A 19,504-nucleotide genomic window follows, 5' to 3' on the forward strand; every position below is an offset into this window, starting at 1 on the left:
GAAGGGAAATTTAGATTGGTGGAGGGCTGCCAGTCATTGACCTTGCCGTAGGTTCTAACTGGGTTATGCAGAAAGTAAATCATTTTCCAAGAATTAGCATATGAAAGGAATGGATATGTATTAGAGACATGTTAAAAGTTAGGCAATGAACACCTTGTACCTATCAATGGATTGGAACTTTCTGTGTATTGTATATAATGTAAATAATCATAATATTTTAATGTTATGAATTTGTAATAAATACGGTCGGATCTACGACCCCTAATCCAAAGAAGTAGTTGTGTCTGAATTGTGTGACGATTGGGAAGAGGAGGGTCCCCACCACATTGTTGGGTCTTGGGCAGTTTTGTAGGAGGGGGGTTCGGCCGTACACGACCATAACAGTAAAACACGATGCACCAGATCCCTACACTCCCACGAACAGACAAAACAAATCAGCCCACGCTCAGACCTTTCACACCTAGTAGCCTTCGGAAACATTATTGGCAGAAGGCAAAGCAAGGAAAAAAATATGCTGCCTCTCGCCACTTCATGCACGGTATAGGTGTTTTGCAATAATCAGTAAGTGCGTTTGAGCTTGTTGCAGGTAAGGTCCCATTTGCTGTAATATCAGGGAAATCACCATTAAAACTCTGCATAAAAGACGCATTGGGCCTATGAAAAACCATAATTAACCAGCCTACACACTGTCCTCCACAGCTACCCCTAGGGACAGGACTATACTTCACAGGCAGTGGAAGAGGCAATGAAAAAGGAAGCTGTCGCCCACCGCCTCAATGTCAGGGGCCAATCAAGACTCTGCATGGTCACAGCTATGTTTGTTTATATCACTCACAGTCCTGATAGAACACCTTGTATGCTGAAGCGAGAGACCAGCACAGCTTGATTAAATTTGAGGGTTGGCCTGCACAGAGCCTATAGCTATATACAAACTCAGTGCATTGAGACCATCACTAGCACCGCAATAGGGGGCATATTACCAAGCAATAGCGATAATTATCGCTATTACTTGGTTAAAGACAAAAATTTACCGCTGAACTGCGGCGATTTTAATCGCAGATAAACCTTGGTATTACCAAGGTTTATCGCAAATGCGATAAAAATCGGCCGCAATGCATGAATATCGCTGAAAAGTCAGCGATATTCATGCATTACCGAGATAATGCTCTTAGCCATGTTATCCACCTCCCATTGGATAACATGGCTAAGAACTGCTCAGGGCAGGTGTTAGCTTTTGGAGATATTCGCACTTAGCGCAAATATCTCCAAAAGTTGGTAATAGGAGATAGCGATGTTAGCGACTGTTTCCAGTCACTAACATCTTGGCACGCCCACTTTGCATGTCATTAGTGATAAATATCACTGACATGCAAAGTGGGGCCCAAGATGGTCGCTATCTCCTACTAGCTGTCGCTAACTGGTGTTAGCGACAGCTAGGTAATAGGGAGATAATTTTATCTCAGCTTTCTTGGCTTTTAAAGCCAAAAAAGCGGAGATAAACCCCCTTGATAATATGCCCCCAAGTGCTTAAATAAAGCTTGTTGAGTGTGCCTCACATGTATGGGGTGGTCAGTGCTCTATAAATATATGACTAATACATTTTAGTGCGGTGATCCCGGTACCACACAAAAGTGTGTTAATCTAACCCCAGATGTGTGGTAGTTGGCAGGGATGCAAATTGTCAGTCTATTCAACACACTTAGGGCCAGATGTAGGTAATTATATTTTAACGACTCATAAATACCGAATTTTAACGATTCAGTATTTATGAATCGGTAAAATAGAAGTAGTAAGATTTAGGTAAATTCGGTAATTGAATTACCGAATCTGTAAAAATCGGTATTTACCGAATCGGTAAATACCGATTCGGTAATGCCCATTGATTCCTATGGGCCTTGAAGCCATAGGAATCAATGGGCATTACCGAATCGGTATTTACCGATTCGGTAAATACCGAATCCTGCAAGGGTGCAGGGGGTGTCACTTTGACACCCTCTAGCACCCCAAACACAGACATGTGTGCCATGTGGCACACGTCACATGGCATAGGTGTGCATGCACACGTGCATGCACACTTGGATTCGGTATTTTACCACCCAATTGGATTGGGTGGTAAAATACCGAATCTGTAAGGCCTTTGGGACTCAGAAGAGTCCCACCTACATCTGGCAGTTACAGAATCGGTAAAAATACCGATTCTGTATTTTACCGATTCGGTAAATTTACCGAATCTGTAAAATTGGCCCACCTACATCACAAATACCCATTTACCGGTCGGTAACGGCCGAAATCGGCCGTTACCGGTCGGTAAATGGCCTCCTACATCTGGCCCTAAATGGACTAATCCTGTTTACATTGTTTGCTGCCCACTGGGCACCAGGGGTGGCTGGCGTTCTGTCATCAATCCCTATTCTGCTTTCGCCTGTGTATATAAGACATACCTTATACACTGAAAAGGAGTCGCCATCTTAGAGTGGCGTTAAAGAAGTCGGCAGTTTCTAATACCTCATGATTACCAGGTATTGCTATATGAATCATTTAGATTATTACGCCGAGTGGTGACACCGATCATGAAATAATCATCCGTGCCTTTTCCTTTAATCTTGATCGCCTGGATTTTAAACTGTTGTGTAATAGTGCTGCCCAAAAGTGACATTCTCTCCAATTTCCCACTAAATCTATAAAGAGAAGAGAAAGACGCTCTGCAGACAGCCACTGGCAATACTGGAATCTACTGTCGATATAAATTCGATCTCTTGCCAGCCTTTTCTTGCCAAGACCTTCCAGTCTCCACTGACTCCTCCACAACAGGTTAATTTATTTTGCAACGGGATGTCACTAGCTACACAAATAAAAATAAACAAATAATATTAAAATTTATACCATAGTTTCCTGTAAGGTCAATGCTGGCTCATAACTGAAGCATGCAGGTAGGTTGGCCGGATGAGCAAATTTAGGTACAAAATCTCCTAGGCTCTATAACACGATTAGAATCCATAACTTCCGGCCTCTCCTGCGCGAGCCTAGAAAAAAACAATCACAGTCTGTAGAGTTTCCCATTATTGCACACAGACATGAAAAACGTGTTAGTTTATTGTCAGACAGGCAAAAAACTTTATTTCCTACTATTCTGAGAAAACAATTCTGTTTTCAGTGTTTCACCTACATGGCTCTAGATACTTACTTCTTGCTTTCCCTAATGAAGCTTCCATATTGGGAGAGAGGGGAAAGGAGTTGGCCTAACGGCTAGGGCGGTCGACCTCGAATTGTGGAACTGGTTTAGAGCAGGGCCGGACTGGGAATCAGAACCAGCCCTGGCAAAGTGCTCGCCGGCCTTCCCCCCCCTCCCCGGTTTTCGGCCGATTTTGTTACAGGGCCGCTATGCTGCAAAAACAGCCCTGTAACAAAAACGGCCCCACGGGGCCAAAAACCGGCCCCCAACCATGCGTCCCACCGGGGGATTGCCTGGTGCACGCAATGGCCAGTCCGGGCCTGGTTTAGAGTCTCGGTAATGACGCCGAACATCCTGTGATTCTGGGCAAAACGCTTAATTTCCCCCTGCCTAACAAAAATGAATGTGTCCTCATGTAATAATGCAACTGGTACAATGTAAACCGCTCTGATACCCGATTCGAGTCAAGTTCGCGCTATATAAAAATCTGTAAAATAAATACAAAAATGAAATTTAAAAAATTGGCAATTTGGAACAGGAGGTATTCATCAGCTTGTAAATACCTCACTCTGAGGTAGTGGTTTGTAGGTAAATACCTCATCCTATTGCACGCAACCAGTAACCCGGCCTTTCAAGTAACTGAACCTCTCTCATGTAGCTATTTTGCACGTCTGAAGCATTTGGGTAATGCAATACGCAGAATTCACACATAATAAACATGAGTTTTTCTTATTGTTTGTATGCTCTTATGCATGTGTGTTATATTGAGCAAGCAGTCTTTGCGCTACTCACAGTTTTATATTTACTACAACATAATTCTTATGAAATCAGTACTTTCTCATTGTTTCTGTATGCAGCTCCTTTATACGTAATGAAAAACAACAGTTCCAATTGGCCATTGTGTTATGTCGACCAACAACTCTTTAATACCGTTCTAATGTCAGACATCTTTTAATTCAGCTTATCATTGCACTAATACTTTTATGCAAAGACCTTACAAACTGGCATTCTTCAAAATAAAGAATGTGCTAGTTACTTCAAATACATTTCAGTAATATTCAGATCTCTGTAGTATTATAGGGGGGTTCACTCATTTCCACAATCAGTGCATTAGACTTTTAAAACCATGAATCATGATTTACTCTTTGTTAGAAATTGAATTTTTGGCTGGCTAGGGCATGTGCCAAAGCCCGGCAGAAACCACCACTCTAGTCAGGATAAGGTAGTTACACTCCTAAAATAACCCCTGCTCACCCCCTTGGTAGCTTGGCATGAGCAGTCAGGCTTATCATAGAGGCAGTGTGTAAAGCATTTGCACATAACGGGCGTCGGGAAGACCGGCAAACAGTACCTTTTAGAAATGCAGGGCATCAGCGACCTCTTGTTGAGCTTCCGAAAACACGGCGTCCACAGGGGTCAGTTCTGGAGGTCGGGGCAGGAGTCTTCAGGGCACTCAAAGTCCCACGCATTGCAGGTCGATCTTGTCTCTAATGGAATCAGGAGCGCTGGCATCAGTAGGTGTCGGGTGCTGCGGTGCAAAGTGCAGCAGTATGGCGTGCGGGGCCCTCAGGTCACGGTGCGATCAGCGGCTCAGTGGTGGAGTCAGATGGCGTCATCGTTGAGACCATGGTCTCGGTGCGAGATGAAGGCAGTGCTCATCACAGTGCTGGCAGGTCATGGTGCAAGAAGGGTCGCGTCGTTGCTGCAGTACTGTTGTTTGCTGATGAACTGGAGTTCTTGGTGCCGGCATCGGTAGGCCAAGGCTGTGTTGCAGGATGAGGGCGGTATGTCATGTAACTTTACGAGCGGTGCCCTTGAACCATGGTGCAAGCGGTGGCGTCGATTTCGGTGTGGAGCGGCGGCATCAGGGATCAGGGATACCAAGGCATTGTTGTGAAGAGAAGTGGTGCGGAATATGGTGTCCACAGGTCGCGGTGAGACTAGGGTCACGGTGTAGCGGTGCCCTCTGTGGTGCCTTCAGGACCGGGGGTCAGCAGTGGCGTTGTAGACGTCACCTGGTTGCTTTTCTTCTGTTTCAGCATAAAACACACAGGGCCCGATTCACAGAACTAACTTAAGACAAAATCCTAAACTTACTACTTTTGGTATTCGCAGAAGTTAGGATTTTGTCTTAGGACAGACTTAAGACAGATTTAAGAAAGACTTAAGACAGACTTAAGTTAGAATTCTGTCTTAAGTCTGTCTTAAGACAAACTTAAGACAAAATCCCAACTTCTGTGAATACCAAAAGTAGTAAGTTTAGAATTTTGTCTTAAGTTAGTTCTGTGAATCGGGCCCACAGCCCACAGTGCTGAGGGCAGAAGAGATTGAAGTCTTTGTTGTTCCTGAGACTTCTTGAACAGGGGGCAAGCTCTACCTCAAGCCCTTGGAGAAACTCACAAAGTAGATTGCAGAAAGTTCAGTCCAGCCTTTCACTGCCCATGACAGAAGCAGCCACTGTAGGCGAACACAGTAAAGCACACAGCCAAGTGGTAGTCCCTCCTCACAGCTTCTCCAACTCTTCTTCTTGGCAGTCTTCTTGATCCAAAAGAGTTCTAAAGTTCAGGGGTCTGGGCCCTAGTAATTGTATCCAAAAATCCTTTGATCCTCTAGGCAGAGGCCGTCTGTGCCCAGCCAGAACCAGTTCTGCCTTCTTTGGTGTGATATCCCGGCAGGGGGTGGTGCCACCCTTGCTTCCTATCCATATGTCATCCAAAACCCAGACAGGCAATCCGCATTCCAGCAGAGGCACATGGGATGACCGAGCAAGAAACTACCTACTTCCTAAAAGTGGTACACAGAATGTAAAAATCACCTTTACTAAAAGATGCATCATTAGATTCTAAGTTCAAGCATACTAAGTTTTATTTTCCTACCTAGTTCCAGGGCCAGTTATGTTTGCCATCGGACCCTCATCAGGAGGCTGGAGGAGTGCGGGGTCACAGAGGGGGCAAGAGACTGGCTGGTATCCTAAAAACAACAGAAGCCCCTGCTCTAGGAAGAAAGTAATTAGAACTCAATGGTTTCTGTTTGGTGTAACAGTAGTAACAAAAGCACATCAACAATGTTACAAAGTCAAAACGATGTGCCCAGAAAGAAATTTGCAATGGAGTAGAATCCTTGTTATGGAAAACACTTTATTGTTCCTCTTGTTGTGGCCAACACGTGTTTCATCGCAGGGAAACAAACTGCGAATCTTCAGGGCCTTTTGCGAGAAAAGCCGGGATTGTGATGTGGCCAAACGCCCAGGAGGGCGAGAGTATGGAGAAAGCGCTTTAAGCGCGTGGTTTAGTTCGTACCTTATTGGGCTCATAAGGGGGCCATAACCGGGAGGAGAAATGGATTGCAGCTGTAACGCTCGAAAAGGAAAATCAGGCGGGTGCACCTGGTTAGATTCGTTCCCCCTCTTGTTGTTCCCGGCGCCGTTTGTCAAAGTGTTTTCCATAACAAGGATTCTACTCCATTGCAAATTTCTTTCTGGGCACATCGTTTTGACTTTGTAACATTGTTGATGTGCTTTTGTTACTACTGTTACACCAAACAGAAACCATTGAGTTCTAATTACTTTCTTCCTAGAGCAGGGGCTTCTGTTGTTTTTGTGCATTTTGTGTGGATTTCTGATCCACCTTTGAGCGGTTACGAGGGATTACCGCCCGCCCCATTGCCTGGAAAACCAATACCTTACAACACTACAATACCCTGCGGTTACTCGGCTGTGCGCCTATTATAATCTGGAATACCTCAAACCCTCTCAGCAGATTTATAACTGGCTGGTATCCTACCTCAACAACCGGCAGCAGATGGTCGCGCTTCATCCTTTCCGATCGGAGTTGCGGAAAGTAGGGCAGGGGGTTCCACAGGGCTCGGCCATCAGCCCTATACTTTTCAATCTCTACCTCCGCCCTCTGGTCCAGTTTATAAAATCTTTTGGTATCTCGGCTTTCAATTATGCTGATGATACCCAGCTGGTCTTTTCCCTGGAAGGAAATAATGCGGTCCCGTTGGAGATATTCCATCGCTGCATGGCAGCTACAGCGGATTGGCTTCGGGCCAATTCCTTGCAATTTAACAGCACAAAGACAGAGGTGCTCCACTGCTCCATGGACCGGATTCCTCGGGTACTTCCGGAGAACTTCTGGCCATCTACTTTCCCCGAGACACTGTCGGCCGCGGGGTCAGCTCGTAACTTGGGGGTGATTTTCGGCCCAAATTTACAGCTGGACATGCATGTTAATAAGATCATCTCCACGTGCATGATGCTGTTACGCATGCTACGTAAAGTCTTGCCCCTTCTCCCTGAGCAGGCCAGGCTGGAAGTAGTGCGCGGGACCATACTGAGTTGTTTAGACTACTGCAACGCGCTGCTTCTGGAGGCCCCAAAAAATCTGCTGGGGAAGTTACAACGGGTGCAAAACATGGCCGCTAAGCTGGCTCTCTCTCGCCCTAACCTTAGCTCCTCCACCTTAGCCTTAAGGGACCTACACTGGTTGCCGGTGCACCTGCGTGTATTGTATAAAGCGGCGTGCCTAGTGTTTAAGGCGGTACATCGACAGGGCCCAGTGCCTCTGCAGAACATGTTCGCTTGGTACTCTGCCTCGCGGTCCCTTCGCTCTTCTTCGGCACAATTGCTTGTGGTTCCGAGGTTCCTGAGAGTAAGGATGGGTGGCCGCTCGTTTAGCGTCGCAGCGGCCAAACTCTGGAACTCCCTGCCACTCCCTTTGAGAAGTCAAAGGGACTACTTCCCGTTTAGGAAAGCCCTAAAAACGCATCTCTTCCCTAGGGATGTTTGAGCAGTGGAAGTGCTGTTGACCGGATCTCAAGCGCCAGGATGCCCTTGGGGCGACAGGACCGCGCTATATAAGTACACCTACATACATACATACATTTATAAGATGTTATAAACAAACTTCCCATTCTGTCCTATGGTGAACAGGTAGCCTTGCATTAGTGAAAAACAAAATAGGCTGTAATTCACTATCGGGACATGCCACACACACCAGGGCATGTCCTACCTTTCAAAAACACTGCAAGCTGCCCTCATGGGTACCTTGGGCCCACCTTAGGGGTGACTAACATGTAGAAAAGGGAAGGTTTAGGGACTGGCAAGTGTGTGCACTGGCCAAGTTTACATAGCAGTTACAAACTGCACGCAGACTCTGCAATTGCAGGTCTGAGTTACAGCTTTAGGGCTACTCACGTGGGTGGCACAAAAAGTGGTGCGGGCCCACTAGTAGCATTTGATTTACAGGCCCTGGCACACTCAGTGCACTTTATTAGGGATTAACAAGTAAATCAAATACCCAATCATGGAATCACTAATCCATAACACATTTTACACAGAGAGCATACACACTTTAGCACTGATTAGCAGTGGTAAAGTGCACAGAGTCCTAAAACCAATACAAACAAGTCAGGAAAAAATAGGAGGAAGAAGCAAAATGTTTGGGAATAACCCTGCAAAAAGGCCATTTCCAACACTCTTCATTAGGATCCTCCAATTAAGGTGGTCCACAGATCATTTGCAACATTCATCAGACATTTTCTTTTTTAGCATTTGCTACAATCGTGGGACTTATTTTTATTAAGGTGTATCTCACTAGGATCTGTCCATACATTCTCTAAATCATGCAAAACAATGAGATTTTTTGCATGTCTCACAATGGGAAGTGTAGAAACAGCACTCAGAGGCATATTTACGGGAATGATGGTGCAGGTCAGCGCACTAACAGGCACATGCATTAATGTTGGCTTTTGCGATTCCTTAATTGCGATTTTCAAGGAATCGCAATTAAGGAATCACAAAAGCCTATGTATGTAGAAATCGCTTTAAAAATCGCTTTAAAAACATCCCTGAATTGCGACTCGAAAACTGCGGATCGCAATTAAGGAATCCCTCCCTAGAGGCCCATAGGAATGAATGGGAAGACTAGGAATGAATGGGAAGACATTCTCAATTGGCGATTCTCAGTTAGAGAATCGCAATTGAGAATGCAATTTCAAGGGTGCCAGGGTGTCAAAAGGACACCCTGTTGCACCCCTGAAATTGGTCTGTGCACATATGTTGCGTACACACATGCCCTAAAGGCATGTGTGTGCGCAACATGAAACTTTGAAAAATGCACAGAAGTGCATTTTTCAAAGTTTTTCCAAATTACCATGAAGTTCAACTTCATGGTAATTTGCTACTACTGTTAGCAAAATCGCTTATTTTTTTACTTTGATGCATTGCATTTAAGGAATCTCAATTTGGGATTCCTTAAATGCAATCGCAATTTAAGGAATCTCAATCTAGAGATTCCTTAAATTGCGATTTTTGCATTTGGGATGATGCATCCCAAATTCAAAAATGCTGGTCGCAAAGGGGCCGATTCTGAGAATCTGCTCGTTTGCGACCGGTTTTTAGCTTGATGCATGTGGCTGTAAGAGACCTAGCAGAAATGCACCCTATTTACCCAATACAGTGCATTCCTGCCCATTACCCTTGTGCTGGCACCGTTTTTGCAGCCTGGCAACAACGCAGGCATCCTGGCTGCATCATGGTGCAAAGTTGTTTGCATAACAGGCAGGATTGTTTTGTGCAGGAAGGGACACCTTCCTTGACATAAACAATTCATAAGGGGTTTTCCTCTTTTTATGTGTGCTGCAGGTACCAGAGAGGCAAACTTTTTGTATGAAGCAGCCTACCGTCACATCTTTTGTACTCTGTCAGACCAGTTGATGGCCTCAATTACAATATTTCAACGAATGCGTCGTATCTACGAGATATGGCACATTCCTGTCTTTTTCCCATTCGCTGGTGCTCAATGGGCTGCCATGCGCCAATGCAGGCACACTTGCGCCATGGTGCAAGGGTGAAATGCGTTGAAGAGGGTATTGTTTTTGTGCAGGAAGGGAAACCTTGCTGCATAAAAACAATCGCAAGAGGTGTTTTCCTCTTTCTATGTGTGCTGCAGTGGGGATTTCTCCTCGCTGTGACTCCCTTAGGCATTTCCTAGGGTGTTGCAGGAATCCAACACATTCCCAGGTTTACAAAATCTTGTAAATCTGGGAACGCGTCAGCTTCCATGGATAGTGCATGGGAACACCCACATCAACACCCATTGGATGCCTTTTTGACGCAGAGTAATGTGTGAAAGGGGGCCATATATGCATGGCCATGCGGCGTGGCTTTACCTGGCCTTGTAAAAATGGGCCAGCACACCGCGCCGCCAGTGCATAAAAAAAAATGAAGCACCTGCGACGCAATGAGCTTGCAAATAAGCCCCTCAGTATTTTTTTCAATATATTTACACAATGCTTCTGTGCCTTGCATGGGAGACACTGAACAACTTTTACTGCATTTAATTCATTTTGGTAATCATGAGCAGAAACTGCAACAAGCCTGAAAAATAGCATTACATATTTTGATTGATCTACTCAGTTGCTGGACAACATATGCCTAAAAATTGCCTAAACATCGCTAGTGTGACAGAGAGCAGAACTCTCATAGCATAAAGAGAGGAGAAAACTTCCTAAAAATTAGAATGGTAAATGTGGTTCTCATATCAGAAGGGATTCTCTTCCAAGCAGCATTAAAGCTCCAGGGAATGAGAAATGCAGGGCAGAGATATTATGAAGCGTGGCACTTATAATGTTAGGGATTCTCGTGGCCTGAGGAGGCTGGCAGACCAAGGATGCTAACCATGGGTAGCTGGTAAGACAGGAACATATTGAAGAGACAACACGTCCTCAGCATCTTTGAATGCATGTATATACATGAAGTAAATTAAATCTATTTTATTAAAGAATTTCCTCGGTACAAAACAACGTGTTTTTCATTATTCCCTTGAGCGCCTAGTCTGTTGGCATTGTTTTAATTTAAAAATCTCTCAACTACAGGTCAAATATGTCTAACAAAAACAAAAATATTTCAAAGCATGCCTCTCTCATTTACTACTTCTGGCTTCAAGGGGGATCACTCGTCAATTCAAATGTGCATGTTGGTGCTGTAAGGCCTGGCAGTATATTGTTAACATGGGTTTTAGAATAACTCAAAATATTCCATGGCTCCTAATTTTTTAATCGACTGAAAACTGTATTCGTTCCCTAAATACAATAATCGGTCCCTCTTCACATTCGACTGAAACATTCAGGTTGGAAAAACAGCAAGGGAAATTTAGCAACCTCCTTAACTTCACCTTTGTTCTTGCTGAGAGCAACGCTTGCTTGGCTGTTACATGGACCGACTTTTCATGCTCAATGGAATAAATGATGTACCAACCTGGAAAACTGAACACGTTCAGTCAATCCAAGGCACTTACCTGCACAAGGGTCTCCCTTTCCTGCCTGTGAAATGAAGAACAGGCTCTAAGGTAGGGTGAGAAGCCTTAAATCCTCCCAGAGATCACAAGGGACACATCCTAATGAGGTAGAAGAGTACCGCTGAGGGACATAGGCTGGATTAAACAATTTTGACTTTTATGGTTGATGCAAACCAGCTCTGGAGACAGGTTGAAATCTGGTCTTGTTGAGCCTTGGTTGTACCTCCAGGTTCTCCTACTTCCCTGGAGATCTCTTACTGTCTTATCCTTCAATTATCCTCCAATTGATAAAATACTGTAATAGCGTTAGGACAAAAATATGATGGGGCAAAGGAAGACAAGTGGCTGAAATGTAAGAATGAATAACATGCACAATTAACAAGATAAACCTCATATATTTGTGGAGAGCATACACTATTATTTCTATCTGCAATCAGGTCTCTTTACTGACTGAGCTATCTCAAAAGTTTTTGTTTCCGATTGTCCTGTAGAGTTCATTGGACTTCATAATAACATTCACAACAACCATATTTTCCAATCATTAAAACTAATCTATCATTGAGCTGGAGATACCTCTTGGTTCTCTGAGATGGTGGCCTTGAAGCGGAAGTAGGCTTGTGTTCGTGTCAGTGAAGCAGCACTCTCCTCAGCTGCTCTGAGCTGAGCGCTACAAGGACCCGGGGGTGGGGTGGAGAGGGGAAGGGGGGGTGTCTGACCCAGAGCATAGCGGGCCCCAGGCGCAAGTCTGCAGGGAGCCGTGAGCTGCGAGTTGTGGTGTGCGGATAAGCCCTAGGACCGCAGTACCCTCTGGATAGGTGCAAAAGCAACCAGAGTTAGGATGATGTTGCTTGCATCCAGAGAGGACCCGCATAACGCAAACGCAGCCGCACACAATTACACGGGCATACATACAGCACTCTGCCCGGGTATGAACAAATGCCAGTAGCCCGGTAAGCCGGGTAAGCTCGTCTTGGTCAACCATGTAAGCTTGTCTCGGCTATGGCTCACTCCATTTGGCACTGTTTGGCCTTGCTGCCCACCAGCCTACAGTCTGGTTGACGGAACAGCCGGCCATTGAAGCCTTGTGATTTAAAATCTCAAAGTCCTAATCTAACAAATTTGCTTTCACTTCACCATAATAAATCCAGCAGAATTAGTGTAACCGCCTGGGGCAGGGCAGAGGTGGGTGATATTATGCTAAACAAAGCCGGTGCAGGCCCTTTTATTTGCTCGGTAGCCCCAGCAGCCTCCTCACTTTCGTTAAATCCTGCGCCACAGTCAACAGTGTATTAACTCTTTTGCTACATCCCTTGACATCCTGGAGTGCCTGGGAGCTCTTGTACAGTGTGTTCGTGTCCCCCCTCCAATTCCGATTAATCACGCTCCACCATAGGGGGTTGAGGCAGCGCTGGAGTAAGAAGGGTACGAAGGAGACATACATTTGAAAGGTAGTTTCAAATACTCATGTTCAAAGCCTTCTCCAGTGGTACATTGACTCACCTCTAAATTCTGCACAGGCCGCAGACATTTTGCCCCAGCTCCTGCCACTCTGACCCTGATGTTGACTACGCGTAACCAGCCACATAATTACGCCTTCAAGGAAAACAGAGGGATTGGCCAACACATCACCAACAAGCAGCGGTGGAAGAAAGCCGCCAAGCACCTCTGGAAAGCTCTGCTCAATAATCTGAGCCCAGTTTCAACATTTCTGCCCTGCCACTCCAACAACTCGACGTGCTATTGGGCATCCTTAGTGCACTTGCAGATCACATTGTGGGAATAGATGCCACATGGTCTGCCCTGAATAATGCGATTTCTAGGGTACAGTCGGATCTGGCTGCTGTGCACCATTCCTGCCCTTGCAAAACCTCTATCAACGCCTTTGCTGGAATAACTCAAAAGCTGAGAGTAGGTTCTTGATTTAATTCCTCATCATTCTCTCTCCAGACAGGTTCAGTTCTCATGGAGCCTAGTACGGCTCCTCCACTCTATAAGGCCATTCCAGTGAACTCATTGATTGCAGGTGTTTTTCTCCCTGCTTCCAAACCCTGTTCACACAATTTCCAAATAAGCTCTCAGACACCATCATACTTATACAGAATACTCTTGTACAGACCTTCAAAGGCCCATAGTCACCAGCATCCATCCTCCATCCTTTGCGAGGACTTCAATATCCCTGCTGAGCACGTGGACTAACAATACAGAGACATTAGAAGCAGCAACACAGCAGGTGGCAAGCACCCACCACTTCCCAACAAATAAACTCACGTTTATTCTGCATGACATTTCTACGGTAATCTATGATATCCTTAACTGGAGCACCATTTTGAAACTGCTCAGACGGCTGCATGTATAAGACATATCAACTCTACACTTCTAAAGTCCATTGAGTTTAGGGAAACCAATCTCATAGGGGGAGTTACATCAATATCCCCAAGGATGTCCCCCCAGATTTGGCTAGCTCCATTTGGCAACTCAAAGATACCTTTTTCTATGATGGGCTTCAAATTGTAACCCATGCTACCACCCCACTACCCCAGCCCACTGGTACCAACATCAATCTGCCACAGAGCACCGGCTGGTGGTATTCTGAGAGGTACTATTGGCTCTGATTTCTGCAAGTCCCTATCAATAACATTGACATCTATCTTTGCAAATGTAGTGGGTCATTCCAGAGAAGTTACTTCATAATTCCAGCAGATTACAAGTGTAAGAAAGTCATCCTTTTTGCCCTGATCGCCTCCATTTTTTTTATTGTTACTGGTGGGAACTGACTCCTATTGTGCCCTGGGCTCTGCTAACCAGACTCAGGCCAGTTCTCTGTGTAAAAGGTGTATGGTAATTAGATGTAATTACAATTGTTAATACACCCTACTTGTAAGCCACTAGTATAGGGTAGGGCATTTAGGTTTAGAGGCCCCACAGATTTAGGATACTTAAGAGTGAACTGCTTTGTTGCCTGCTGTCATTTTAAAGGCAGCCCTGCTTTGCAATTGTGGATACTCTGGAACCCCAAAAGGACCTTCTGTAAGAAGATCCAGAAGTTTGGAAACGTTTTGGTAAAAAGCCCCATAAGGTGACCAACCAGTGAACGAGAGTCAAATCGGAGACCTTCTGTAAGAAGATCCAGAAAATTGGAGAATGTTTAGTAAACCGCTCCATAAGATGACCAACCAGTCGACGAGACTCAAGCCAGGAATGTGGAACTGTAACTTGGCCTGAGATTTAGGTTTGCCCTGCTTGAGCTCCAGAGCTTTTCATTGTTGACTTGGCTTCCAAGAGTTGACCGAGGCATCGAGCTGAGCCAAAGCGCTGTTGTGAAACCCAAAACTAGAAAAAGGAGTTGCCTTGCCCGATGTCAAGAAAAAAAGCTCCAAAAAAAGTCTAAAGGTAAAAGACTCAGGCCCTACTGCTAAGTGTATTGACGTACGTTCCATTGTGGTTGACCTGAAACTGTGACTTTGTCCCGATAAAGCGCGATCAGATGTACAAAAGTGGCACTTATGGCTTTTAGGCTCTATAAACTGTTTATTCTTTAAAATTTCATATCTCTGATTCCCTACATTGGAATTTTGTCATTTTGGTGTAATTCTAATAAGAAACATATTTTCTATTTTCATAAATGGGTGGATTTTTATTGTGTGTTGTATCTTCCTTATTTAATGAATTGATGTTTGTAAATTCTTTACACACCAGTCTCTTAAGTTTAGGCTGCCTGCTCATAGCCAACTACCAAGGATTGATTAAGGGAATCATTTATTAAGACCTTACTTGACCTTTTATAGTGAACATGACCTTAATGCTAGTGGTAGGTATCGACCTCCCCATATTGTACACCACCTTCCAACATTTTACAAGTATGTGCAGCCTGCCCCCAATCTCTAGTAAATGAACACAAGAATGAGCTTGTAAAAGGACCACCAGTGCATACCCACAGCTTTTGCACTGCATTGGAGGTATTTGTCACCCCTCCACTGGGCAAGACCAACTCCAATAAAAGCCCTTAGATCCTCGTGTGGTCTCCCCACACATTTTTATCTACCTCATAACCCTAACCTCAATGGCACTCAGCAGGGACAGGATTTCAATAGTATAACATTCCTTTAGCTTTGGGGCCATGAAGAGTACTTATTGTGACACTTGTGTGAGTGTGATGCAAAGCAGTTATGTTCGTACTGTAATTGGCAGAGATGGTAGGGGCAATGGGTGGTCAAGCTGCGGTGGTTTCCTGACAAGGGCCCTGGCACATACTTTTTATTTTACAAATCAAGCGCAGGAGTTTATTAATGTAGAAACCTTTACCGATGCAGCCAGTGTCAAATAGGTATTCATCACTCTTTCAGAAGCAATGTCACATGCATTATACCAGGCGACCCATGCAGGACCTGGTAGGATAAGGGGCTGGTTTGAATCATCTTGTTCCAAGTCCACAAAGAGTTAATGTCCCACGTCAAGCCCATCCTAGGTCTGCTGCTGAGGTTGGGCGCTGCAGGAAGTTATATAGAAGGACTTCTGGACCATCATTCCCCTATAATTTCTCCAAAAACAATGCACCTATGACCGATTCTGCCATATCTGGTCATGAATGGGCCATCTTTTTTGGGGGAGTTTACTCCATTAGTGGGGATCCAGGTATTGTCAGCATCTCCCCTGTCATTGCAGAGGGGTCCTTCCTCCCTATGTATAGCTTCTCACTTGAACTGGTGATTGTGACTATTAAGGCCAGCCTCTGTTTCAAAGTCCCAATCTGGGTGGGGTCCCCTTTGACCTATCTAAGAGCAACATGGACATGTGGCCCCCCCTCATACGCAACACCCTCAAAGCAGCAAGTATCTCCACCAAAATTCCTTCTCTTTCTAACTCGGTAATTTTTCTGATCTTTAAAAAGAACAACCATGAGGATCCCAGCTGTTATCACCCCTTCTCTCTCCACTACTCCAATATGAAGTTGTTGGACCGCATTCTACTCTCTTGCTTGTAGGCCTGGGCAGAGGTGAGAGGTTCTCTATTGAACATCCAGTATGGTTTTAGAGAGGGATGGAAGACCAATGCATTAACCTCTGCCTCTTTCTGAGGAAATGCACAATCGCCAAGCTCGGTGCGCATCACCTGGCCTTCATGGACCTGTCCAATGCCTTTGACCGCGTAAGCCACTTGAAACTGTGAGACATCATGGAAGTCCTGGGTATAGACAGATCAGTCTTCAACACCATTGGGAAAATCTACTGCGACTTTAATGCTGCTGTCAGGTTCAGGCTGGGGAGGAGGGAGTGCTCTGAAATATATAGGGTGTGCAGGGGTGTCTGGTAAGCATGCATCCTTGATCCGTTCTTATTCTCACTCTATACTAACCACCTGGAAAGGGATTTAGATCTAAGGCATAGTGAAATGCCCCAGATTGGAAAGCGCCAGTAGCAGCCCTATTGTACCCTGACGATGCCGCCTTGATGAGTATTACACCTGTAGCATTGAATCATCTTTTGAATGCAATATAACACAATGTCCAGCACTCTACAAATGTATGGAAATGATCTATTTTTTTATCGTATAGTAGCCAAGGAAACAATAATTATGGATAAAACACCATATAATTACAACATTTCATTCATTCCATCCAAGGAAATTAGGAGTCTTCAATAGTTGAGTAGTCAGGTCTTTTATTCTGTTCAAAAACGTTATCTTCATAAAAGCAATGTTGTAGCCAGTGCCTACGCGTTTCGTCCAAACGGACTTCTTCAGGGCAGGTTAGTCACTGTTTTTTGTCTAGTCTGATGCTTCATCTAAGGAGTTTGTCTGTGAGTTCCTTTCTCAGCGCAGTTGTGCAAACATTAAGGCAAATATCTTATAAACAGTAAGTATAGTCTCTTGGTTGGGGGTCCCGTGACTCAAAGAGATATTTTCGTGCTTTCTTTGATGAAGTAATTTGCTGATCCGGAACGTTGTAGGTCCAACTTATTGTTCTGAAATGTAGAGTCGAAGCATCATGGCATCATAACCGCATCAGCTTACCTAGGGGTCTGGATCTCCTGTCCTTAGCACCTAAAATTTTCAGATATTAACGTGACACTAGTGGATAGGTGCAATATCGCATAGCCTCAAACCCCTGTGCTTGGTGTGTATTGTACTCATCTTTTGAATGCCTTTAGATCCTTCATAGAGGGTCTAGACATGAACATCAACACGTCTAAATATTTTGTAATGTCCTGCGGACATTGTCTTGGCCCCGAGACCTGTCTTTGAGCTACAGCCCATCCCTGACAAACGTGTGATTAACCTGAACAATCTGATGTTAAACTTTAATTGTAGGGGGCCCTGGCACCCGCAGATAGACAACTGAAATGATTAGCTGGCAAGGAGTATTTACAAAAATTTTTTTGTTTGCTGCCAAACCGGGCAAAAGGTTGCTTGAACACATGTTAGCTATTATAAATGGGTAGGGTTGGCTAACTACAGTGCAGGAGTTGGGGCTTTCAGGCATTATCGCCACTACAGATTACGGAAAATAAATGTACATGTTGCCTACTGAGCTTACAACCATTCATCCCCTCTTTCATTACTCATAGGGAACGAGGGCTCAACCATCTTGAGGATATTTTAAGAACCCGATCACTGCTATTATGGCATAGGATATGTGTCAATAAGGCCCTCCCCATAAACAGATTGCTAATCATGTTCGGTGTGTCCCTCTCAAGGTACCCAGCAATTCCCTGGTTGAAGGTTGTTAGGGACATAGGAGAGGCCCTGGGCAGGTGTAACTTTTTTTCATATCTCTGCCCTTAATACCTAAAAGAACACTCAAATGTACATGCCATACATTTCGCAAGGAAGAGAGATGGGCAAAAGTATCTGCATTACCCTCTGTCACCCACTATCTGCAGCTTGACCCATCTAGGAGCATTACACCATTCCTATTGTATGATTCACAGCTGTAGCAGCACTTTATTTTGCTCAGGTTTCACCTTAGCATATTTCATAGACTGTTTATTTTTCTGCAGTGTAACAACTCGTCACATAATTTCATGCCCTGCCCATTGGATCAGGTGAAAGCACAAATCACTTTATATGTACTGTTTTTCTGTACCTTTTACTCTACTTGCTGGTCTACGGTCCTCAAACTGTTTTTAATTAAGCACTCCTTGAGTCACTTTGCAAAAGCATTGCACGTTTTACAATCTCTAGGATCAGAGGAGATCGGTTTTACTGTTTATGCCTATTTGAGGTTGATGCTTAAGGCAAGAAAATCACATGGGTAGATATGTCCATAAGGGGGACACCTCTGTGCACCCTGGCTTTAGACTTGTTTCAATCTTGCTTCCATTAATAATCAACTCATCTTTGTTGCTGTGCTGCATTTTAATCCTTCATTTTCAAGAACTTTAATGGCAAATTGTTATCTTTACAGCACTACACCATGTTTTGAACTTAGTGTCTGTACCTTCTCTGCACCTTGATTTCATCTTTGACGTTGACTAATCCACAATATACAGTGCAGCCACAACCAACACATGTTTCCCAGTAAGCATACAGCTTCTTCAGGACTCACAGTTACTATTGAATGGTCCTCTTTTTGTAGGTGACAGTAAGAAAACAAACTCTATTGCCAGTACACATTCACAGTAAATAGATTTTCTCATGAATGCACTTCATACTAAGGGATATCACTTCTCCCATTTCAAGTCTTTCTTTTCTCCAGAGGGATTTGAAATAGATAACACAGTTTAGTCAACCAATTGCTTAAATTTTCTTAATGTTTGCCAATTATAACCTTTTTTCTGGCTATTTATTTTAACTTTCTCATAAGAAGTTGCAAGCATTATGTTTAAAGGAAAAACTGAAAGTCACTGCGTTGATTGCTATTAAAATGGCATTATCCACAGACAGCCTATTTATCAAGCCGACCAGGTACATGTTCCACGGCTGCAAATCCCAAAAATCTTTTTCAACCAGTCCTCTTTCTTCAGCCAAAAGCATGCATATTTTCAAGATATTGGCTGTTTATAAGGTCCCACAAGCCACCTGCAGTTCTGCTTTC

The sequence above is a fragment of the Lissotriton vulgaris genome, chromosome 1_2, assembly GCF_964263255.1.
Source record: "Lissotriton vulgaris chromosome 1_2, aLisVul1.2, whole genome shotgun sequence".
NCBI classification, from domain to species: Eukaryota; Metazoa; Chordata; class Amphibia; order Caudata; family Salamandridae; genus Lissotriton; species Lissotriton vulgaris.